The sequence below is a fragment of the Mobula hypostoma genome, chromosome 6 (assembly GCF_963921235.1).
Source record: "Mobula hypostoma chromosome 6, sMobHyp1.1, whole genome shotgun sequence".
NCBI classification, from domain to species: Eukaryota; Metazoa; Chordata; class Chondrichthyes; order Myliobatiformes; family Myliobatidae; genus Mobula; species Mobula hypostoma.
Genome location: NC_086102.1, coordinates 145,038,208 through 145,063,998, shown reverse-complemented (window position 1 = coordinate 145,063,998; position 25,791 = coordinate 145,038,208). Strand labels below are relative to the sequence as shown.

General features: G+C 42.2%; 1 protein-coding gene across 2 annotated transcripts in view; it reads left to right on the top strand.

Annotated features, from left to right (window-relative positions):
• The window catches only part of maip1 (matrix AAA peptidase interacting protein 1), a 35,958-nt gene extending 29,885 nt beyond the window's left edge, over positions 1–6,073 (top strand). Inside the window, exons 6-7 of one of the 2 annotated variants that reach the window (XR_010018427.1) lie at positions 4,992–5,083; positions 5,810–6,073. The gene's annotated coding sequence lies outside the window, so the exon portion shown is untranslated. Of the gene's footprint in view, positions 1–4,991; positions 5,094–5,809 lie in introns of both variants that reach the window. The other variant, XR_010018428.1, reaches the window with a different exon arrangement.
• The last annotated feature ends 19,718 nt before the right edge of the window (positions 6,074–25,791 follow it).

Here is a 25,791-nt window from a genome sequence, read left to right as displayed (position 1 = left end):
CAGCTGTCTCCGAAGACAGTGTATTCAAGGCTGAGATCAATAGATTTGTCAATACTAAATGAATAGGTGGGAAAGTGGTTGAGGCGTAGGATTAATCATGAACTCAATGAATGACAGAGCAAGCTTGAAAGCTGTATGGTCATTTCTATTTCTTATGTTCTTATGAAGCTATCTTCTCCTTCAGCAGCAACATTGATCACTCAGCTTTTTGCACAGGTGGGCATGTCACAAATCTATTCCAACATCTCTTGTATCTTGTCTTAAAGCTGATGTGTTAGAACAGCACCCACGAAATGGCAAATGCATTTGGTATTCCAACCAGTTTATCCAAAAGAGAAATCCCAAGTCTCCTTTGGAAAGATAAAGATTCAGATTTTAAATAAATAACTAATATCGAATTCCATTCAACCAGCAATCACTTTTAGCCCAGCTGCGTGAAAACTGTTAACCGTTCAGGCCAGGATTGGTTATTGGATGAAAATATTTCCAGGCCTCCAGCTGTATGGTTAAGGAGCGAGAATGACCAGCAATAAAACATGAATTAAGTTCAGGAAGAAAATAAAACTCTGCCCACCAATCCACACAAAATGAAAGGAAAAAAAAATCTCTTCAAAAAAAAACAGTCCTAGACCTAGGCATGGATTGTTGTTAAGTCACACTGGTTCTCTAAACTTGTGTCCAACATGTAACCTCTGCAGAGTTTTATTTTTCTCCTGAATTTAATTCATGTTTTATTGCTGGTCATTCTTGCTCAATAGAAAAAGATAAACACATTGATAGAACTTTATTTACTGTGTACTTCACTCCTCTTCACAAAACCCTTGCCTGTTCAGAGCAAACTGCATCTTTGATATTTTTAGGATATCTTACTACCTACTTACATTTCTAAAAAAATATTTACTTGGAAATGCATAGTTTCATAGAGATATGCTTGGAAATGGCCTTTTGGTCAATGAGCCCACACCTACTATTAAGCACCTATTAGTACTGTTCCCATTTCTATTCTCCTCATTTTTGCCTTAACTCCCTCCAGATTTTACCTCTCACTGAAACAGTGGGGGTAATTCACAGCGGCCATTTAACTTAGCAAGCTGCACGTCCTTGAGATGTGGAAGAAAACTGAAAGACAAGGAAACTCTACACAACATGAAATGTCACAACAGAACCCAGATTACTGGGGCTAAAGGAGTCAGCACCTGCAACATTTTGCCATTCCTAAACTTCCCCTGAGCCAGTTACAACCAGCATTAGGCTGTCACAATTGTTGCCTAATCTCAAGTAATTGGAATTTTAAGTGTGAAGAAATTGATTAAAACTCCTAGAACTTTTCATGATATTCATGATAAACAATTTCAACAACTGTTTGTGGATGGAAATTCGTAATCTAAACTTTCCATCAAGAAATGTTTGTATTCATTGATGATTCGCTGCTGGTCTTGTTGTCCAATTCTAACTTGATGAGCTCTTGCAATATATTGCCACAAGAGGGAGTGTGTGACTGAAACAAGGCATGCACATTTAGCCGCTATTAAGCTATGTTGTGATGTGCGATATTATCTTTTACTCGTACGTGGGATGTGGCTCGTCTAACTCTTTCTTTGGAACCTCTGTGTGGTGAAGAAACTTTCACATTGTTGTTAGTGTGGAGTTTGAATATCTTCACCTACTAATGATAAATGAATAATAATAAATCTAAAGGTTACAAAGGTGTGTTTTGTGAAGTGGAATATTTCCGGTGATATTCTCATGCTGTAAGTACACGAAGTTCTCGAGATGATCCCGCCTATACATTGTATGGGCTAGCTTCACCTGCAGATCAAAAATCTAAATAACATAATTTTCATTAGATGGATCTTAGCTTTTGAAGAATCATGATCAGCTCATGATGGGAGTATATGCATTAAGTATCTCAACTACATTAATCCTGAGTGTAAAGAAAGACTTCCTTCATCCATTCAATAATTGTCTGTTCAACTGTTTAACACAAACTTCAGATAAAATACTAGCACTTAGTCAAGCATTAACTGCACCTGTTTTTGTTTAATCTTAATCACTGATTTTCTGTGACTTTGGTGAAATGGAGCAAGAGATTGCTGAATGTGCAGCTTAAACATTGTCAGTGATAGATCTCACCTCCATGGCTCAGGTAAGTTTGAATACTTGCAGGCAGTGGAAAGGATAAGGAATTGTTTGAATTTATGGTGAACAGGAGATGATTCACATTGTGGGAGGAGAACGCAGATGTTTGCATTTGGACTTTGGAAATGCTTAATTTGGATGCTTTGGTGAAAGATATATTGGCTCTAGAGGTGGAGGCTTCTCTGAGGTAATGAAAGCAAAACAGTTTTGAACTTTGTTTATTCTGATCAATTACTTCCATTAGGGTTATCAGCAGGAAGCACTTTGCCTTTTTGGTATTATTATCCTGCATTTCCTAGCAAAATTAGAAACTCAGGGAAATTAGTCTGTTTTTATATCTGAGGCTTAGGGCGTGCAAGCATAGCAATAAGAATCTCTGTATGACAGCTGTGATACTGTTGGTAATATGGATCAGACATGACTTGTCTGTGTTGCAGAATTTCTTGGCATCAGGTAGTATTCGAATGCAAAAGTCCATATGGACTGTAGAGGAGCCAAGGTAGTGACCATAGAGAAAGAGGGCACAGAGTGAGGCCTGGTTGATGATGGTATTGGGTTCTGGGTCTGTACTTGGGGGAAGGAGTTCTATAATGAGAAACATTAGTGAAACAGTTGCTATAGGCAAATGGGAAGCAGATGCTCCTATAGTTATGATAGCAGGGAAAGCTGTCACCAGGGACTCATTAAGACAACAATTAAGGCAGCCAAAGGAATAGATGTGGACATTCTAGGAGGCCCAAATGGGGAGAAGCAACAGGTTTTACTGAGAAAATGTTTCTCAGTAATTGCACACATGGGAACTCTAAGACTGCCCTCCATCTGTATCCTAGATATTAATAATGCTTTATATCCTAGAATTAATAATACTTAGAATTCCAATTCTAGTTTGATTAATGTCTTTGCAAGCAGCTTCTTTTGGCTTCCATGTCTACATTCCAATTCTTCATTTGTTGTTTACTTCTGTTTTCCCTGTTTTAAATCTGTACATTTATCATTTGGAGTTCAACTATGTTCTTTGCAAAAAGAATACAAACCAATTTAGTCAATGTGTGGTGCTAATGTGGTGCTGGTTGGCATCCGTCTGTCTCGAAGGACAACGTGTGATTGTCATCATCATCATCACAAGCCTGGGCGGAAGGTACAGAGATCCTGAGATGCCCAGTTGTCAAGATCCCCCTCTCGGCCTCATCACTGTAGTCCAAGGAAAGCCTAGGAAGCAATATGCTTAACACTAGCTTCGCTGCAGGAGCTGCAGGAAGGATGTTCAATGATATCCAGCCGCCCTCAGGTCTCCACCCTGAATTTGCTGTCTGGGTTTACACCTGTAGCCTTCATCTCTTCCGAGGCTGCCCACAAGGCAGTGGGGCTATTTATCCCTAGCTGGGGATATGGTTCATGAGCACCAGGGCATATCCATATGCCACTGAGCCTGTGCTCTACGAGTGCAAGGGCCAGACCTCCTCCCTGTCCTCTGTAGTTCAGCCTGAGTCTAAAAGGAGTTCAGTTTCTGTGTGTCGCCAGCAAGGAGACACTACATGAGACTTGCTTGGAGGGGCTATGTACTGGCAGGGAGAGACTTACACAGTCAGCTCTCCTTTTCTCAAGACTGCTAGCCAGCGATGGAAGCTGAAAGTGAGGGCGACAAGCACTACCCATTACACTATCACACTAGATGCATCACGATAACCATTTTGATACCAGGTGCAATTGTAACCACATAGAAATGTAACACCAAGGTGTTAAATAGGATATTTGTGTTAATTGCAATGTCGATAAGATTATTGATACTATATTTCATACTGGAGTGAGGAGGTCAGGCAGATCATTAGCAAATTCAATCAATGAAACAATATCTTTACCAGTAGAGATCAACAGAACAATTATCTTGCCCTTCAGAAGCAATTCACAATGCACTCTTTAATTATGGAGGTAGGTATACTAATCGGTTATGATTAAAGGCAATTAACCTGAAATCATAATTCTGCTTCCCCTTTTGTTTTAAGTGCTGCCTGAGCTGCTGAGTATTTGCAACAGTTTCGCTCTTCGTTAAGGATTTTCAGCAACACTTTGTATTACTGTTCTATGAGTTCAAATGATACACGTATATTTTCTGTTACAGTATATTTTGTAACTAGTTTTATGAAGAGACATTGAGCTTAAATTAGTAAGTTCTCAGGCCCTAATTTTAATCAAAGTCATGTTTAACATACTTTTTCTTTATTGCTGTTGTGAAGTTTCAGATGGATACTTGCAATTTGCATGGTTGGAAAAATTCACATTGGCATTGCAGATGCATTTGAGTTTTTGCAAATTGCCAGAATTGTTGAACTCTTTCATACAGAAACTGAAGTTTGCAGTTTTCTCACCCTTCGCTCCACCAAGGCCTCTCCGTACCCTCATCCACACCTCTCCTGAACATGTCTCTTGCTTGCATTTTATTGAACATTCCAACTTCATTTGGACTAAGCACTGAATCCAGGGGGCTATTTGAATGTAGAGGCAACATGGTTGAACCTGATCTTGCATTGTGCCTGGTTTTCTAGATAGGCTCTTGTATGACAAAGGCTAGTTATTTGTTTGGTGAGTTATCATCGTTGCAGAAATGAGGTAGACAAAATGAAAAAAAAGTCAAATTGGAAATATTTTTAAACATTTTAAATAAAAATGTTTTATAAATTATATATTTTATACTTTGTGCTTTTTGCAAACAGTGTAGGAATTACCATTGAAATGGTGCCACTGTGGTCATATTAAAAAAATGACCAGTTGATATGTTTCAACAATGTTATTTAAACTGCTATTATTATTTATGTTGTTGAATTATGTTGTTATTCAAACTGCTTTCTCTACAGACAAGGTGATGTTTTGGTCTCCACCTGAGCAAAGAGATGAAATGGTGCCTTGGATTAACAACTTTTTGATGAAACATTGACCCCTCAGGCTGGTAATGAAATGTCAGTCACTAAAGAAGCATGCTATGCTACACCAGAGATCTGTGTGAATAACAGGCTATTGATTAATTAATATGGTGCTTTACCATATGACTTAATACAGTAAATTGGGAACTACTCCAAGAAAGCTGACAACTCAACGTTTACGACTTTTAGCAGCAAACTCTTTGACTGGAAATATCAATACACATCAAAGTTGCTGGTGTCAAAGGGTCTTGGCCCGAAACGTCGACTGTACCTCCTCCTAGAGATGCTGCCTGGCCTGCTGCGTTCACCAGCAACTTTAATGGGTTGCTTGAATTTCCAGCATCTGCAGAATTCCTCGTGACTGGAAGTATAATGGGTTATCTGTGTTCCCAGTATTTATTCATCTTGCATTTAATTATAGGGGTGATATATGAAAATGAAGGAAATTTTGTTTAGCACAAGCAATTTAAAAAATTCTCATGTTTCTTCCTCCATGTAGGACATTGTTTTATAGGAGAAATGTTTGAATATAATTTGAAAATAATTCTCTAATACCAAATTGGGGATTCAGGTGCAATCTTAATGTAACCTTAGCTAAATTGGGCAGTATAAAAGTACGTAAGTTCTGAGTAAAATTCTTACTTCAGGCATGTCAAGATAAGAGATGAAGTTTAGTCTATGTCAATAGTTTAATTTCATCATCAAAGATCCTCACCACCCAGACCATGCTCTTTTCTCACTGTTGTTATCAGGTAGACGTTACAAGTTCTTCAGGACTCGCACCTCCAGGATCAAGAACAGTGACTACCTCTTGACCATCAGATTCATGAATGAATGGGGATAACTACACTCAGTCTGCTGTTCCCACAACCAATGGTCTCACTTTAAGAACCTTTATCTTGTTATTTCATGCTCTCATTATTTATTGCTATTTGCACTTGCACCGTTTATTGTTCATTGATCCTGTTTGCAGTTACTGTTCTATAGATTTGCTAAGTATGTCCATAGGAAAAAGAATCTCAGGGTTGTATGTGGTGACATGTATGTACTCTGATAATAAATTTTACTTTAAACTTTAGAACTTTGTACTTAATTTCAATGTTGCAATCTGATAAACGTCTTTTAATGTCTATGTTGGGCATAAGGGGCTAATAATTAACTTTTAAGTGTGAAGCATTAGGCAAGGCAATTGTCTTTACATGTGGTGATTTAGAGCCTGTACAAAATTTAGATGTTCTATAAGAAATCAGCAAGAAGTTGATCATCATTTCTGTGCAATGATATGTTCAAGGTATATTTATTATCAAAGTATACCATTGAAAACCATAACAGGCGAGACCATCAGTGGCAAAGGCAAGCAGATGGAGAGATGGGTGGAGCATTACTCTGAACTCTTCTCCAGAGAACGGCATCGCGGACAGCGTGCTAGGTGCTGTAGAATGTCTGCCTGTCATGGAGGAACTGGATGCATTGCCGACTGCGGAAGAGCTGAGTAAAGCCATCGACAGCCTGCCCACTGGGAAGGCACCAGGATTGGATGGCATTCCACCAGAAGCCATCAAATGTGCAAAGGGCGTCCTGCTAAACCACCTGCACAAACTACTGTGCCAGTGCTGGATAGAGTGAGCAGTGCCGCAAGACATGAGAGACTGCAACATTGTCACCATATATAAGAACAAACGGGACAGAAGTGACTGTAACAACTACAGGGGAATCTCCTTGCTGAGCATCGTTGGGAAGGTCTTCACCTGCATGGTCCTGAACAGACTGCAGAAAATAGCCGAAAGGGTATATCCCGAGTCTCAGTGCGGTTTCAGGTCAGAACGCTCCACAATCAACATGATCTTCTCCCTTCAACAGCTACAAGAGAAATGCAGAGAGCAAAGACAACCACTTTACATCGCTTTCATTGACCTTACGAAGGCCTTCGATCTTGTGAGCAGAGACGGCCTGTTCAAAATCCTCGCCAGGATTGGTTGTCCCTCGAGGCTCCTCAGGATAGTTCAGTCATTCCACACAGACATGAAGGGTGTCATTCTCTTCTTCGGAGGCCTTCAACATCCGCAGTGGTGTGAAGCAGGGCTGTGTGTTTGCCCCCACCCTGTTTGGCATCTTCTTCGCAGTCATGCTGAAGTGTGCCTTTGGAACATCAACTGATGGTGTCTACCTCCTCACCAAATCGGACAGCAGGCTGTTCAGTCTGTCCCGGCTGAAGGCGAAAACCAAGGTTCGCGAAGTACTCATCAGGGCCATGTTTGCAGACAATGCGGCACTGGCAACACACCGTGAAGAGCAACTGCAACACCTCATGGACAATTTCTCAAGAGCCTGCCAGGACTTCAGCTTGACCATCAGCCTGAAGAAGACCAATGTGTTGAGCCAAGGCATTGAGCACCCCCCTGCCATTACCATCAACAACTACGAGCTGGAGATAGTTCACGAGTTTACATACCTTGGCTCCACCATCACGGACAGTCTCTCCCTAGACCCCGAGATCAACAGACGGATCGGACGAGCAGCCTCAACATTCGCCAGGCTGACAAAGAGAGTCTGGGAGAACAGAAAGCTGACGACGCACACCAAAGTTGCAGTCCACAGGGCCTGCGTCCTCAGCACACTGCTTTACGGCAGCGAGACCTGGAGCCTCTACGACAGACAAGAGTGGCGCATCAATGCCTTCCACCTTTGCAGCCTGAGACGCATCCTGGACATCACGTGGACTGACCGAGTCACCAACAACGAGGTCCTGGCCTGCGCCCAGATACCCAGCCTCTTCACCCTGCTCCAACAGCGCCATCTCCACTGGCTGGGCCACGCACACCGCATGTCAGATGGGAAGATCCCGAAAGACCTGCTGTATGGGGAACTGGCCTCCGGCAAGAGAGCACAAGGGCGGCCCCATCTTCGTTTCAAAGATGTTCGCAAGAGAGACATGATGTCACTGAAAATGAACATTGAGAGGTGGGAAGACATCGCAAGCGATCACTCTCCCTGGAGGCTGGAACTATGCAGTGGTCTAAAAAGAGGAGAAGAGAAGCTGAGGCTTGCTGCTGAAGAAAAGCGCACTCGTCGGAAAAACAGCACCAAGATAACAATGGAGGACAGTGCCTTCAAGTGCAGTCGCTGCAGCCGAGACTGTCACTCCCGTGTGGGCCTCTACAGCCACAACAGACGCTGCTCAAACACAGACTGAAGCAAGACTTTCCAGGCGCAGATCCATGGTCTCACGAGACTAATGGATGCCACCTGTATGTATGTATTATACACTTCTGAGATTCGTCCTCTCCAGATAGCCACAAGACAAAGAAAAACATGGAGCCGTTCAAAGAAAAAACACCAACCACTCCCCACATGCAGAAAAAACCAATAGCACAAAGGGCAACAAGAACTTCAACCTCCCCATGTGCAAAAACAAATCGTGCAGATGGCAACAAGAATATCAAACCCCACCCCCCCCACACAAAGAAAAAACAATTCACGCAAATGGTAACATGAATATCAAACCCCAAAAGTCCCTGCAGAAAAAAAAATAGACAATAGGTGCAGGAGTAGGCCATTCGGCCCTTTGAGCCAGCACCGCCATTCACTGTGATCATGGCTGATCATCCACAATCAGTATCCAGTTCCTACCTTATCCCCATAACCCTTGATTCCGCTATCTTTAAGAGCTCTAAACAAACCAATTGCACAAACAGCAACAAGAAAGAACGGGAAAAACAGAATATAAAACACAAGACTGAAAGAGTCCAAGAGAGCCACAGTCCAATTGATAAACCGCAGACCTTGAACCGTGGTAACAGCCTCCAGCAACATCCAAGGGGAGAGAGGCCACCCAGACACAGGCACGTTCCCCTGGGAGCAGCAACCGAGAGACCGTCACACCATTTACCTTCCTTAAGTGAGCAAGAGGTTGGCAGATAGCACTGAACACTCACCTTCCACACTTCGGTGAAAAATAGAGTTGATCATGTGCGTCTTGTCTCTCAGCTTCCAGGCCTCATGGCCGCTTGTCCTCTGGAATCTTCTTGGAAACAGAAAGCACCACCACGCCCAATTGGCCTGAAACACACCTTTAAACTGCAGATCACAGGCTCCAACAGTGCTAGAAACACATTTAAAATAAAGAAGAAGATGTAGACGAGGTGAAAGAGACAGCTTGTGGATCATCTGGAAGAGGTCGTGTGAGGTAATGTTGTTTGCCAGCACCATCTTGCCAAATCCCTGTAACTTTATCAGTTGTCATCTATAAACTGCACTCTGTATATAAAAAGAGAGATTAGGAGTACTAGTATCATGCTAATATTTATAATGGTTGTAGAATTCAGCTGCAGATGCAGGGAGAAGTTGGGTGTGTGCAGCTACAAAGAGATGAGGCAACTAGAGGCTGGCACCTTACACTGTGCAGGGTCACCGTCCTTTCGTGAACCAACCCAACCATGGAAGATCATTTGGAGCGCTCTACCCTTTCAGGCAAAACACCAGCATTGACAGCAGCCCCAGAGGTGGTTGCTACTCAGCTAGTCCTGCCCTTTTCAGTGAAGGGCACATTAGGATGTAAATTATTTAAACTTAGACATAACAGAATCGTAAAATAAATATAAACCTAAAACATAAGGTAAACTAACAGGTAACAATAAATGGCGGGTTTTTCCGAGCTTGAAATTATGCAAAGGTTATACGTGCTGATGTTGACTGATGATAAACTGATTACTGCAAATTAATTCGAATGAACAGTAACTACAAAGCTGAGGAATATCAAGCCGACAACTGGTCAGGGGAAATATACAGTGTTCAGTCAGGTCAGACTGGCAACCTTGTCTGGTGAGACTTTATGGGTGGAAGTGAGCAATAAGAAAGGTATTATAGACCATCCAACAGTCCGTGGGATTTAGAGGAACAAATCTGTAAAGAGATCGCAGACTGTTGCAAGAAATATAAGGTTGTGATAGCAGGTGATTTTAACTTTCCACATATTAACTGGGGCCCTCATACTGTAAAAGGACTAGATTTGATAGAGTTTGTCAAATATGTTCCGGAAAGTGTCCTAAATCAGTACACAGAAGCCCTAACAAGAGAGTGTGCAATACTTGATCTCCTATCAGGGAATGAGACAGGGAAGGTGACAGAAGGTTGTGTAGGGAACACTTTACATCCAGTGACTATAATGCACTAGTTTCAAGGTAATTATGGAATAGGATGGGTCTGGTCCTCGGGTTAAGTTTCTAAATCGGAGAAAGGCCAATTTTGATGATATCAGAAAAGATCTGGCAAGTGTGGATTGGGACAGGTTGTTTTCTGGCAAAGGTGATTTTGATAAGTGGGAGGCCTTCAAAAATGAAATTTTGAGAGCACAATGTCTGTAAGTGTCTGTCAGAATAAAAGGCAAGGTAACAGATTTAGAGAACCTTGGTTTGCGAGAGATATTGGGGCCCTGGCTAAGAAAAAAAAGCAGCTATAGGCAGGTAGGAACAAAGGAGGTACTTAAGGGATATAAGAAATACAAGAGAACATTTAAGAAAGAAATCAGGAGGGCTAAAAGAAGGCAAGAGGTTGCCCTAGCAGACAAGACGAAGAAGAATCCCAAGGATTTCTACAGATATATTAAGAGCAAAGTGATTGCAAGGGACAAGATTAGTCCTCTAGAAGATCAGAATGGTAATCTATGCATGGAGGCAAAAAGGTTGGAGGAGAATTTGAATGGATTGTTTACATCAGTATTTGTTCAGGAGATGGACACAGAGTCTATAGATGTGAGGCAAAGCAGCAGCGAGTTCATGGACCTTATACAGATTACAGAGGAGGAAGTGTTTGCTGCCTTGAGGCAAATCAGGGTGGACATATCCTCCGGGGCCCCACAAGGTGTTCCCTCGGACCCTATGGCAGGTGTGCAGAAATTGCATCGACCCTAGCAGATGTAGTTAAATCATCCTTAGCAACAGGTGAGGTACTGGAGGATTAGAGGATAGCTAATGTTGTTCTGCTGATTAAGAAAGGTTCTGAGAATAAGCCAGGAAATTAGAGGCTGGTAAACTTGAAATCAGTGGTGGGAAAGTTATTGGAAGCTATTCTAAGATATTGGATATATGAGTATTTGGATAATCAGGGATTGATTAGGAATAATCATCATGGCTTTGTGCTTGGTAGGTCATGTATAACCAATCTTAGAGTTTTTTGAGGATGTTACCATGAAAGTTGATGAAGGCAAGGCAATGGATGTTGTCAACATGGACCTCAGTAAGGCATTTGACAAGGTCCTGCATGGAAGGTTGGTCAAGATGGTTTAATTGCTTGGCATTCAAGATGAGATAGTAAATTGGATTAGACATTGGCTTTGCAGAAGAAGGTTGAGAGGTTGTAGATGGTTGCCTCTCTGACTGGAGGCCTGTGACAAGTGGAGTTCCGCAGTGGAGTAAAATGTCATGTTTTTGTTAGGGCATGTTGCAGCCTGCAGAACCCAATATTGAATTCTCCAACTTCTGGCAACTTATTCTTTCTTTCAGTTTGTGTATCAGGACTGGCCACTTGTGCTTTTCATTCCTCTCCACAACCCCCTCCCCCACCCTACTTGACTTTCATTTGTATTGTTGGCCAGTAAAAAAAAAACTACAATCAGTGAACGAGAATGGAGGTGGCCATTTTGTAAGACTGTCTTTGCAGCTGCCATTTTGTGACCTGTTTGATGAACTAATTCTTGCTCTGATATAACTAAATCAGAGTAATTGAACGTGGACACAAGGGGCGTCTGCTCTTGACTTGCTAAACTTGAGACCATTTTCAGATAAGAAACTGTTCATTAGATAAGATTAGATTAGACTCTATTGTCATTGTGCTGAGTACAGATACAAAGCCAATGAAAGGCAATTAATATCTGACCAGAAGTGCAAAAGAATAGTATTATTTACAAAATAACTGCGAATAAAAAATAAGTGCTACAGCATACAAATATGAAAGTACTGAGACGGTCCAATATGGGTGCAATACTGCTTAACGCTGTGACGTGAGGTTCAGCAGAGTCACAGCCTCAGGGAAGAAGCTCTTCCTGAGCTTGCTGGTGTGGGAGCAGAGGCTCCTGTAGTGCCTATCAGATGGGAGGAGAGTAAAAAGTCCATGGTTAGGGTGAGATGCATCCTTGATAATGCTTTTCACCCTGCCCAGGCAGCGTTTATGGTAGGTGTTCTCAATGGTGGTCAATTAGGTGCCAATAATCCGCTGGGCAGTTTTCACCACCTGCTGGAGTGCTTTGCAGTCCAATATGGGACAATTGCCATACCACACTGAGATGCAGTTGGTGAGTATACTCTCAAAGGTACAGTGGTAAAAGTCTCCACGGCCTCCTCTACTGTAAAGATGAAGCCACACTCAGGTTGGAGGAACAACACCTTATACTCCGTCTGGGTAGCCTCCAACCTGATGGCATGAACATCGACTTCTCTAACTTCCGCTAAGGCCCCACCTCCCCCTCATACCCCATCTGTTACTTATTTTTATGCACACATTCTTTCTCTCACTCTCCTTTTTCTCCCTCTGTCCCTCTGAATATACCTCTTGCCCATCCTCTGGGTGCCCCCCCCATCTTTCTTCTCGGACCTCCTGTCCCATGATCCTCTCGTATCCCTTTTGCCTATCACCTGTCCAGCTCTTGGCTCCATCCCTCCCCCTCCTGTCTTCTCCTATCATTTTAGATCTCACCCTCCTCCTCCAACTTTCAAATCCCTTACTCACTCTTCCTTCAGTTAGTCCTGACGAAGGGTCTTGGCCTGAAACGTCAACTGCACCTCTTCCTAGAGATGCTGCCTGGCCTGCTGCGTTCACCAGCAACTTTTATGTGTGTTGATTGAATTTCCAGCATCTGCAGAATTCCTGTTGTTAGTGGTAAAAGTCTGTCAGTATTCTGGGACAGACGTGAGCTTTCTTGATGCTCCGCAGGAAATAAAGGCGCTGTTGCACTTTTTTGATCAGGATGGAGGAGTTCAGAGACCAGGTGAGATCATCGGAAATGTGGACACCAAGGAATTTGAAGTTTGATACACGCTCCACTACAGCTCCGTTGATATAGATAGGGACATGAGTGTGACTCCTAGCATGCCTGAAGTCCACAATAATCTCCTTGGTCTTCGGGGTGTTAAGGGCCAGGTTGTTATCGGCACACCACATGGCCAGGTGCTAGACCTTGTTCCTGTAGGATGTCCCCGTTTTATTGTGTAAAATGCCAGTTTTGCAGGGTTAGAACAAAGTATTTGGGTGACCCAGTTTGACAGGTTCAAACCAGTCAGGGTTGAATAGAACAAAAGAGGTCACCTATGGCATAAAGTTGAAGGTGAAGGCCATAAAACAATGCTGTTTGTAGTCCTGGGCTACATCCAATGGGGAGCTGACACAGATCAGTCAGATGACCTTGAACCAATAAAATTGAAATGTCGTAGATTGACCCGATGAGAAAAGTATAAAAATAGAGGATTTAGGGATCTGAGGCAGCAACGGCTCTCCAGAGACCAACCATTGCAGAGACCATCCCATGTCCGACACATGGATCAGGACCACAAGGAATGCTTGGCCAGGGTTAATACTTTTTCCTGGCTATTAGGGGAACCTTAGTAGATCTGCACACAGGTATTCGGTTGTGTAAATTTGTGTGCTTGTGAACGGAGCCAACAGAGGTACTTGTCAGGGAATACAGATTCTCTCTGTGCCTAACTGATCTTTGTTACTAAGTGGTAATCCTTGTAACAGAACTGGTGTCCCTTTTAACACAATCTCTTCATTGAGTCAGCAGAAGACAGGAGTCGTACCATGTCGCTGAGGTAGAGAGAGATCTGGTGCTGGGTAGTCAACTGTTACTAACTCAGGATGAAGTATTTGGGAAGGGAGGACTTAGGTAGTTTTTATTTGAGGGGATTCCTTCAGAAATACGCTTTGGGAAAATGGCCACAATACGGGGAGTCAGGCGGTCACGCCAGTGGTGAAGGAAAACCACTGAGGAGGCTCTTTGGAAGATTGCTCAAGGGAAATTGTCGGACAAGGAATTTAAACTATTACAGAAGCTAGTAGCTGTTGATTGTTTAATTGAGGATTGAATGGAATGTCACCAGAAAGCTGAAGTAGAGTGGGATAGATTTGAACAGGAACACCAAAGGCTCCGTGAGGAGGTAGAAAACCTTAGTGAGAAGCTTACTGATTTACAGAGGCGGAGGAGTGAGGATCTGATACATATGTACCGGTTTCAGTTGCAGTGTGGAAAACTGGTTAAGGAAAAGTAAACAAGAAGAAGAAGCCTAAGTAGCTAAGGACAAAGTGGATGGGATTGAGGAAACAATGCAGTGATTTAAAGACTGCTATGAATGTGATACAGAAATCAGCACATGAAAAGAAAAGCAACATCGGAGATCATACAAAGTGTTTAAAACTGATACAAAAGCTGCACAGAATAAAGATAGCACAACATAAAAAGATACAGGCATGAGCATCAAATGAGCAGATTCACATGAAAACAACTTAAACATAAATTATACACTTTATTTACAATTGAATGAAAAGAAGCCTTTTTAATGCAAAGTGGTGAAAGTGTTCATAACGTTGCTACACTCTAGTGATTAAGGTTTTGCTGGCTGGTTCAAGAACTGAATCGTCGATGGAAAGTAGCCCTTCTTGGTGTTGTAGGACTTAAGGCTTCTATACCTCCTGCCTGATGATAGCTGCAAAAAGATAGCATGGCCCAGATGGTGGAGATCTTTGGTGATAGATGAGGCAGCCTAATTAGCTTAATGCAACATCATAGGCCAAAGGCCCTGTTCCTCTGCGGTAATATTCTAATTCTGTTACAGATTACCCAGATCCTACATTAACAACACACGGCACAGTCAGAGGAGCTTAACTGTCCATTCATTGGCTGTCTATCATTTCAGCCTACTACAGAGATTTCTTTTGATCCACCTTTTGCCTCCACTCGCTTTTATTGTGACCCAGACTTGCGTTCTTTTCTCAGTTCCAATGACTGGTCTTTGACCTGAAGTTCCAACTGGTTTCTCTTACCACTGATGAGGCTCAGCTTGCTGTTTTCTTCCTGCATTTCTGCTTCTATTGGGTTTACAAATCACTGTAAGTTGGACAGCAGACTGTGCCTGCTGTTTTTCATGAGGTTAAACCACAGTTCAATCCATCTCAATATATTTTAGTAAGTAAAAGCTACACATACATCACTTTATTTAGTAGGACGAAGGCATCATTCATGCAAAACTGTGAGGTGGATGCAGCCCAGTCCATCACAGGCAAAGTCCCCCTACCACAGAGTAATCTGCAAGGATAGCTGCTACAACAAAGTATTTTACATCATCAAGAACCTCCACCATCCAAGTCATGCTCTCTTCTCACTACTACCATCAGGTAGCAGGTACAGGAGCCTAGAGTCAGGAACAGCTGTTACTCGTTGACCAGCAGTCTCCTGAACCAGAGTGAATAGCCTCAACTCTGAACTGATTCCACAGCCTGTGGACTCATTTTCAAGTACTCTGCAGCTCATGTTCTGAGTATTATTTATTTATTTGTTTTCTGTATTTGCACAGTTTGTTTTTTGCACATTGGTTGTTTGTTAATCGTTGTATGCAGTTTTTCATTGACTATATTGTATTCCTTTGTTCTGCTGTGAACACCTGCAAGAAAATTAAGCTTAAGGTAATGTACGATGATATATATGCACTTTGATCATAACTTTACTTTGAACTTTGAATTCCATTAGCTGTAGAGTGTATTTAGGTCTCTGATGCTATCTTTGTAAGCCACAAGGAAAGAAAACAAAAGGTGATCAATGACTGTGCTGGAAAATAAAGCTTAACTTTATATGTTGCATGTAGTTTGAGACGTGCAGTGAAATGCATCGTTTGTGTCACCAATCAGTGCAGTCCGAGGATGTGCAGGGCACAGCCTGCAAGTGTCACAATGCGTCAGGTGACAACATAGCATGCCCACAACTTATTAACCTATACGTCCTTGGAATGTGGGTGGAAACCAGAGCTCCCGGAGGAAACCCATGCAGTCACATGGAGAACATACAAGCTTCTGACAGACAGTGGCAGAAATTGAAGCCCAGTCATAGGCACCATAAAACATAATGCTAACTGCTATGCCATTGTGCTGCCAGAGCAATAGTTCCATGCCATATGTTTTCATTGCTCAGCATGAAGGGCCCATGCACTTGGTTTTCTTGTTTTATTTTCATTAACAATAAATTTCTCATGGCATTGTAATTGGGTGATAAAATGTGTTTACTTCCTGGCTGTTTTTCTCTGTAACCACAATATGAATATTTCTTTATATGGCAGGCAGGTGAAGAAAATGTTTGCTCCCTTGGGCTAGGGAATGAATTAGCTGCAGGCTGCTTTAGGCTCCTTGCTGAACAGCACTATTAATAGATTCCCTCTCACCAGTTTCAGAGTTTACTGATGGGAAAGAGAGGCTGAAGAAAAAATAGTTGCCGGTATTCACCTTTCTACATTTCTATGATCTATCCACGGTCTGTATTCAGAAATACTTCCGAGTGAAAGAAGTCATAGCATCTCTTCACAGAATGAAGCAATTACTGCTAGGTTTTGGGATATGTGATAACTAATGCTTAGGACAATGGTATTAGAATTCTCCAGTGAAATGTTTGTATGCTCATATCATCTTCTTTATTTGGATGCTGAAGAGAGTAATTAGGAGGGGCATGAAGCAACCCTTTTCCACACATTTTGGCCAAGTAGCCATTGATGCAGGGTCTCACATGTAGGATCTCGGTGAATTGGGAAGCACTGAATAGCTTCAAATGATCTGTAATATTAGGAGGATCCAAAATCTGAAGGCTGAGGTGCAGTTGGAATCCATATGAAATTAATCAGAGATGTGGTTGTAGAAGTGAGTTTTGTTAAGCAAGCATGGGAAGGGAAGCAGAAAGCAGTGAAGGTGAACTGGATAGAAGAGACGAGTGGACATTCTGCCAAAAAGAGGACAGAATTTCTTCAAAGTTGAAATCCCTGTATGAGTAGCAGCATTGGTTTAAATAATCACTAAAAAAACACAAAACAACAGGTTCTGAAAATCTGAAATGAAATAGAAAGTGCCAAAAAAGTTCAAAAGGTGAGGCATGCTTTCTCATTACAGATGCTGTCACAGCTGGAGTTTCATTCCATGAATAATGTTACCTCACATTCCTGCTAGCAGACAAAATACCAGCCAGGTTGTCTTCTATTACCAAATTATCAAATAATTCTGTGCAAATCTTGTCACCCCATTACAGGAAGAATGCAGAAGCTTTGAAAAGAGTACAAAAAAGTTTACCAGGATACTGCCTGGTTTAGAGGGTATGAACTATAAGCAGAAGTTGAACAAACAAAATTTGTTTTCTTTGGGGTATCAGAAACTGAGGGGAAACCTAATCAAGGTGCATAAGATTATGAGAGGAATAGATAGGGTAGACAGAATTTTTTCCCCACTGTAGAAATGTCAAGTACTAAGGACGAACATTTAAGGTGAGAAGGGGTAAGCATAAAGGAGATGTGCAGGGCCAGGTTTTATTAGTACAAAGAGTAGTATGTACCTCCAAAGGTCTGTCAGGTGGTGGTGGAAGCAGATATTGCAGGGATGTTTAAGAGGCTGTTAGGCACATGATTATTCAGGAAATGGAGGGATGTGGATCATGTGCTGGCAAAAGAGTTTAATTCGGCATTGTGTTTGGCGCAACATTGTGGGCTGAAGAGGCTGTTCCTATGAAGGTCGTGTCTGACACCAAGGACGTAGTCACAGCTACCTGGGACTAGCCCCAGTTTGCCTACAAGACGAACAGTTCAACTGAAGACGCCATTTCTATCGCCCTTCATATTGTGTTGGAACAGCTGGAGTACCAAGATACTTACATCAGGATGCTTTTCATTGATTACAGCTTGGCCTTTAACACCAAACTGATTGTCAAGCTCCACAATCTGGGTTTTGGCACATCAACCCGTAACTGGATCTTGGAATTCATTGCTAATTGTACCAGACAGTGAAACTAGGCACATCACCCACCCCTCCCCCCAAACCCTGAACAGTGTGCACCATGGGGGCGTGTACTGAGCCCGTTTCTCTACTCTCTCTTCACCTATGACTGCACTCCTGCTCATGCTACAAACTCAAATCATCAAATTAGCAGACAACACAACTGTGATTGGCTTAACCACAAACAACAATGAATCTGCATATAGAGAGGAGATGCTGAAACTGTCCAGTTGGTGCAAGAACCACAACCTCAACATCAATAAGACAACAGAAATGATAACTGACTTCAGCAAGGCAAGAGGTCCTGAACAAACCCTGCTATTCATAAATGATGAAGTAGCAGAAAGGGTCTCCAGTTTCCAGTTTTTGGGGATGAACATCACCCGAGGAGCTCTTTTGGTTCATCAACACAACCTCGATAGTAGGGAAGACACAACAGCGACTATACTACATGAAGTGCTTGAGAAGAACTAATCTGCCCCAATAATTGTTGGCCAACTTTTATTGATGTATGATGGAGATCATACTGACATACTGAGTAACAGTGTGGTACACTAGCTGCAGTAAGACAGATCACAGAGAACTCCAGTGAATGATTCGGACAGCTCAGCACATCAGGTAGCACTCAACTGCCGGACCCAGAAACAAGGGACAACTTTTGATGCCTGTGCTGCACTCGTAACATCATTAAAGACCCTTCCCATTCAAGACACTGTCAATCTCCTGTCACCTCCTGAAATTACAGTATTGCTTTGCACTGTCGTAACTATATGTTATAATTACGTGGTTTTTGTCAGTTTTTTTAGTCTTGGTTTGTCTTGTGTTTCTGTGATATCATTCTGGAGGAACAAATTGTATCATTTCTTAATGCATGCATTACTAAATGACAATAAAAGAGGACTGTGTGTCCTCATAATCTAATCTAATCTAATAATCTAATCAGGTCGGAGATACAGAAACATGTTAGGCAAGACAGTAAGGCTGAAAAACAGCTCCTTCCTGAGGGTGGTTGTGCAGCTGAATAATGCTATACCCCGGCTTGCTAATAGCCTTTGAGCAAAGTCACTTTTTGCAAGTAAATATGGGATTTAAAAAAAAATTAAGCTATTCTGCATGCATTTTAACTATCTGTCCTGCATGGACTGGAGTAGCACCATAATCTCATTGTCCAATCTCCTGTGCAATGACAATAAAGTTCTATTCTATTCGATAAAGTAACTTCATTGGACATGGGATTAGGAAAGAGGAGTTAGAATGCATGGTAATTATGGGAAAGATTGAAGGGAAGAAAGCAAGAGGAAGGCAAAGACAAATAATGATGGAGACGGAAGCTAGAGAACTGGAAATGAATACCAATGAATGGATCCACTTGACCTGAAACAGGAGTGTGTGGGCCATGGCAGTCAAAGCTCAAACTGGGCATGGCACCTGATGATGATGATGATGATGATGATTGTACTATGTTCTAGCTCATGTTTATTTCAGATGTGCAGCATCTGCAGTATTTAATTGAGGGGTATTGAGGGAGAATTGTGTCTTTTATCAATGGTGTGAAAGACTGTCTTGATTATTGGCTGCAGGTTGTATCCACAGCACATGGTTGTGGAATTTCATGCATCCGAATGTGTGGGAGTGAGCTGACCAACAGCTGGCACACTCACCAAAGACGAATTTTTTCCCTGAAGTTCCTTGACAGAACAAACTGCGGTAAGAAACTTTGTAGGATATAATTTTGTCATGTAGTAAGTGTCAACATTCCAGTAGCAGCGGAGCAGAAGCTTGCCATAATGGACCAACAAATGTGACGGAAAAGGAAAACTATTACTGAGAATTATGGGCAAGGCAAACATGCCAGAGCACTTCCAATCATTACAATATCACACTTTCTTTTTAACTATTCAAATTAACAACATTAAACTTACATTTTATTGTCAGTAATGTTGTCCCAGAAACATTTTGAGGCAACCAACATATCCTTGTGAAAGTAAACTGCAGCAAATGATTAATACATTTGGAAAAATCTAAACATTCAGTCATCAGCAGTGTTGTACATGAATTCCCTCTTGGGCATCAGAGTTTATTGACATTAGCAATCCTTATATAAGCAGGAGCATTAATTTCAGTTCTACATTATTATTAACATGATGTTATCAAATATTTTTCAGGTTCTTCGTGGCTGAATCAAAGGAGGATAGTCATCCAATTGAGATCGTACCAGCTCTAGGGAAGGACAATTCAGTTGGCCCGACTCATACTGTAGATTCTTTTCCCATAGGCTTTAAATTATTTTTCTTTCAGAAGCCAATAGTTTCTAAGTACTGTGATGGAATTCTGCTTATATTGCTAATCCTGGTTGTTCATTCCAAATCAGAAACACTTCTTGCGTTACAAAAAGACTCGTCTTCCTTTTGTTTCTTTTGCCAATAACTTTCATGCTATCTCCCTCCCACCCCTCTGGATTTCAAACAAGAGAAAATCTGCAGATGTTGGAAATCCTAGTAATACACACAAAATGCTGGAGGAGCTCAGCAGGCCAGGCAGCATCTATAGAAAAGAGTATAGTCAACATTTCAGGCTGAAACCCTTTAGCAGGACTGTACTCTTCTCCATAGATGCTGCCTGGTCTGCTGAGTTTTTCCAGCATTTTGTGTGTGTTCCCTCCAACCCCAGATTTTGTCTATTACACCAATCAGAACAGTATCTTTATCTACTTCATCATATCCTTTATAATTTTAATTATTTCTGTCAGATCCACCTGTTCCAAGGAGAATGATCCCATCTTAGCCAATCCACATCGGAACAATTCCTCAAACAACAGGAATTCTGCAGATGCTGGAAATTCAAGCAACACACATCAAAGTTGTTGGTGAACGCAGCAGGCCAGGCAGCATCTCTAGGAAGAGGTACAGTCGACGTTTCAGGCCGAGACCCTTCATCAGGACTAACTGAAGGAAGAGTTAGTAAGAGATTTGAAAGTGGGAGGGGGAGATCCAAAATGATAGGAGAAGACAGGAGGGGGAGGGATAGAGCCAAGAGCTGGACAGGTGATAGGCAAAAGGGGATATGAGAGGATCATGGGACAGGAGGCCCAGGGAGAAAGACAAGGGGGGGGAACCCAGAAGATGGGCAAGGGGCATGGTCAGAGGGACAGAGGGAGAAAAAGGAGAGTGAGAGAAAGAATGTGTGTATAAAAATAAATAACAGATGGGGTGCAAGGGGGAGGTGGGTCATTAGCGGAAGTTAGAGAAGTCAATGTTCATGCCATCAGGTTGGAGGCTACCCAGACGGAATATAAGGTGTTGTTCCTCCAACCTGAGTGTGGCTTCATCTTTACAGTAGAGGAGGCCGTGGATAGACATGTCAGAATGGGAATGGGATGTGGAATTAAAATGTGTGGCCACTGGGAGATCCTGGTTTCTCTGGCGGACAGAGCGTAGGTGTTCAACAAAGCGGTCTCCCAGTCTGCGTCGGGTCTCGCCAATATATAGAAGTCTACATCAGGAGCACCGGACGCAGTATATCACCCCAGCCGACTCACAGGTGAAGTGTCGCCTCACCTGGAAGGACTGTCTGGGGCCCTGACAATTCCTCATCCCTGTTCTGTTTTGTAACTCCAGAAACTAATCAAAAGAAAAGTATGGGAGGATTTCTTTCTCTTGTGGGATAATGTCTATCCTGTCAGGGTGGGGGTAGGGAAGGAGTTGGTTCACTCTGCTTGGCAGGAGGGGCATGCGGCTGTGAAAGTATCTCACGTTCGGGAGGTTGTAGGAGTTGCCTCTGGGACCACAGGAAGGGCTTCTGACAGCTCTGTAAACCTTTCTTGTCTAACTACTGTATTGACTTTGCTCTCCTCAGTTGATCAATGTGTCGTCTCCAGATGGTGATCAGATTCAATCTCCGCTGTGTAGCAGAGTGGTCTAGTTCTGTCCTTAATCTTTCCAAGTACACACTTTGGATTACCTCTGTAGCCCCTCACCAGGACTGCTTGTCCAGGAGTGAAACATCAAACCTCCTTGTTTGAGGAGACCTCACTTTGTCTCAGCTGTTTGTCCTGCACACTCCTTCTGAGATTGGGTTTGAGGAGGTCCAAGCGAGAGTGCAAGTGACAACCCAGGAAGAGCAAAGCTGGTGAGTTGTCAGTGATGGAGTGTGCTGTTCTGCGATATACAAGGAGGAAGTTGATGACCTTCAGATCCTGTGTCAGTGTAGAGCGCTCTGCGACATTGCTCCCAGTGTGGTCTTTAGACACTAGAAAAATCTTTCCACCGAGCCAGTTGTGGCTGGATGGTATGGTGCAGATGTAATATATCTTATCTCATCCATTTTCAGGAATGACTGAAACCGTTCTGTAACAAACTGATCCATTGTCACGGACCAGGTGTTCTGAAGCACCAGTTCTTGAGAAGAGGCTTCTCAGCACATCAATAGCATGTGAGGCTGTAGTGGAGGCTATTGGGAACACTTCTGGCCACTTTGTAGCTGCATCCACTACTGCCAAGAAAGCTGTGCCCATGAATGATCTGGCAAAACCCACATGAATCCTCTGCCAGGGCTTTGTAGGTTTCCCAGGGATGGAGAGGCACTGCTCTTGGCATTTTCTGGACATGTAAGCACCTTGAGCAGTGCATGGCAAGATGCTTGATCTATTGATCTATCCTCTGCCACTAGACAAATCTGCAAGACAACACTTTCATTTTATCCATGCCTAGATGCTCCTCCCACACTTTAATTCGTAGCTTGGGTGGCACAACTCTCAAACCCCACATAAGGCAACCCCTGTCAAGGGCAAATCCATCTCGGTGGTGGTAAAAATGGGAGAACTAGAATTTCTGCTGCGCATTCTAGCCAATTTGGGTTGTCATGTAGACCTGAGATAGTGTAGGGTCTTTTCTGGTTTCTCTTTGGGGCACCTCTGCTGTAAAGGGGAGACTTTTGATATGCAGTAGGGAGAATATGTTTTTCAAGAGGAACGCCCTCTGAAATTTTTTCAGGTATTTCCTTTTCCAAGAGTAAGTGGGACTGTCCATCAGCATTGCCATGATCAGTTGTTCTCTTGAATTCAATCTTATAATTGTATTCTCCAAGAATCTGAGCCCATCTCTGCATTTGTGCTGTTGCTGCTGTCAGTGGAACTCCCTTCTGTTGATTGAAGATGGACACCAATGGTTGATGATCATTAATGAGGGAATACTCTCTCCCGTACAAGTATTGACTGAAACATTTTATACCCTAAACCAGACTCAAGGCCTCTCTGTCAGTCTGTTATTTTTCTCTGCAGCAGTAAAGGAATATGATGCAAAAGCTGTAGGACCTTGACATCCATCACTCATAATATGTGACATGACTGCACCTATACCATAAGGCCAGACATCACAGGCAAGCTTCATTGGATGATGTGGATCATAATGTGTGAGTACAGTGTCTGGTGTCACCATTTCCTTTACCTTTTGGAAAGCCACCTCACACTGCTTGGCCCATAGCCATTTTCTTCCGAACCGTAATAGTGAGTTCAAGGGGTGGAATACAGTAGCCAGGTTTGGCCAGTACCTGTTGTAGTAATTAACAAATCCTAATGAGGACCACAACTATAACACGTCCTTTAGCCTTAGGGCATCGACCACTGCTTAAATTGTCTCAGCATACTTGTGTAATACTTATGTATTAGTGGTGTGCCCACAGTAATTGATGCCTGGGTTAAAGAATTTATGTTGTTGCATTGTGCACTGAGCCAATAATCTTCTAATATTCTTAACACTGTCTTAAGATTTTGGAGATGTTACTTGTCATCCTTACCAGTAACAGATATGTCATCTAGGTAGCACTCATTGCCGTACCTGGTCCATAGCTTTCTGCCAGAGTGCAGGTGAAGATACCACTCCAGAAATAATACTATTATAGTGATAAAGCCCTTTGTGAGTGTTTATGGAGAGAAACACTTTGGACTCTTCTTCCTTCTCCATCTTTGGGTAGGCCTCCAGTAAGTCCACTTTCCTGAGGTGTTTTCCTCCAGGAAGGCTTGCAAAAGTATTCTTGAACCTGGGCAGAGCATCTACTTTAAATATTGGGTTGATTATGACCTTAAAATCATCACGGATCCTAACAGATGCATTCTTTTTGGATACTGGGACCACTGGCATTGCTAATGGGCTCCACTCAACCTTGGCAAGAATTCCTTCAGCCTCCATGTGAGCTCGCTCACTGACTACTTTATCAAGGATGGTATAAGGAACTGGATGGGATCTGTAAAACTCGGTTGTGCCATTCTCATTTAACTCTATATTACCCTTGATATGTTTGAGTTTTCCAGTGCCATTCTTGATCACTGCTGTGGCATCATCCAGTACCTTTCTTAATTCACTTTCAGTTGACTCTTACAGGGGATGTGGTATGTAAAGGTGAATGGATCTCTTACCAAGTTGTAGTTGTCTCAGCCACTCACATCTCCACAAGGCTGGCCCTCCTGTTTCTACCGCATACAAGCTCAATGTGGCTTGTTGGTTGTTGTATTTCACTGTTACAAATGGCATTCCCACAGGAGTTAGCTTTTCTCCAGTATAAGTTCTTAGTTGGATATCTGCAGGCTTCAGTTCAGTACCTTTGAAATGCTGTTCAAATTCATTTTGTGGAATGTCTGAAACAGCCAAACCAGTGTTGAATTCAATTTAATTAATTTGCTTTTCACTTCTGGTATAAACCATATTGCTTGTCTCATGTTAGTTTTCACATTGTAAATGTCAAGGCTACTCAGTCCTGTGTCACTCTCATCATTATCAGGTTTTTCATCAACAACGTGCAGTTTAGTGCTCCTTTTGAAAACGCAACTCAGCTTTTTGTCTTTTTCTCTTTTCTGTGTAGCCCATTTATTTTTGTCTGCCTGACATGCTCTTTGGATGTGTCTTACTGTGTTGCATTTTCTGCAAGTTTCAACTTTAAGCCTGCATTGGTCTGGTATATATGAGCCCCAGCCACAACAGTAACACAATTTGTTTGGCCAGGCAGGTTTCTATTTAAACATTGCAATTTTGTTGACACTCACTTTCATTCCTGACTACGATTTGATTGCTTCTCTGTCTGCTGTTTCTGTTGATACAGTGATTTCCACTGCTCTTTTAAAGATGAAGAGTTGTGCTTTTGCTAGGAGCCATTTTTGAATGCTTTCTTATCAGACTGCACATATTAAATGATCATTCAGCCCATCACCGCTCAATTTCTTGAATTCGGCCATGGACTCCCCTTCCTTACGATTCCGCATATGAAACCTAAAGCATTCTGTACTCAACAATAGTTTTGGTTCTAAATTCTCCTGCATTATATTCATGATATTAGCAAAGCTCATTTCAGCTGTTAAACTTCTAAGCAAACTATACTTCATTTGCTTCCAAATATCGATCAATTCATTCTGTATACAGCACCCGTGCATCTTTCGTGCAATCAAACACAAAAAACTTTAAACTTTTGTGCAATCAAACTTTCTGATGTAGCCAGCCATTTATGCTTTTTAAAATTTATTATTATTATCACTGTTTATGAACCTGTGAATTTTATCCGTATTCTGCTTTTTTTAACTCAACCATCATTCTCTCCCACTTCCGTTCAAAATAGAGCATGCTGCATTTTCTATTAACTTAAACGTTTCACTGCACTTCAGCAGGTAGGTAGACATCTCGGATTCATTTTAAAACCTAATCGCCACCACTGTTATGTCTTGTAATTCCAAAAATTAATTGAA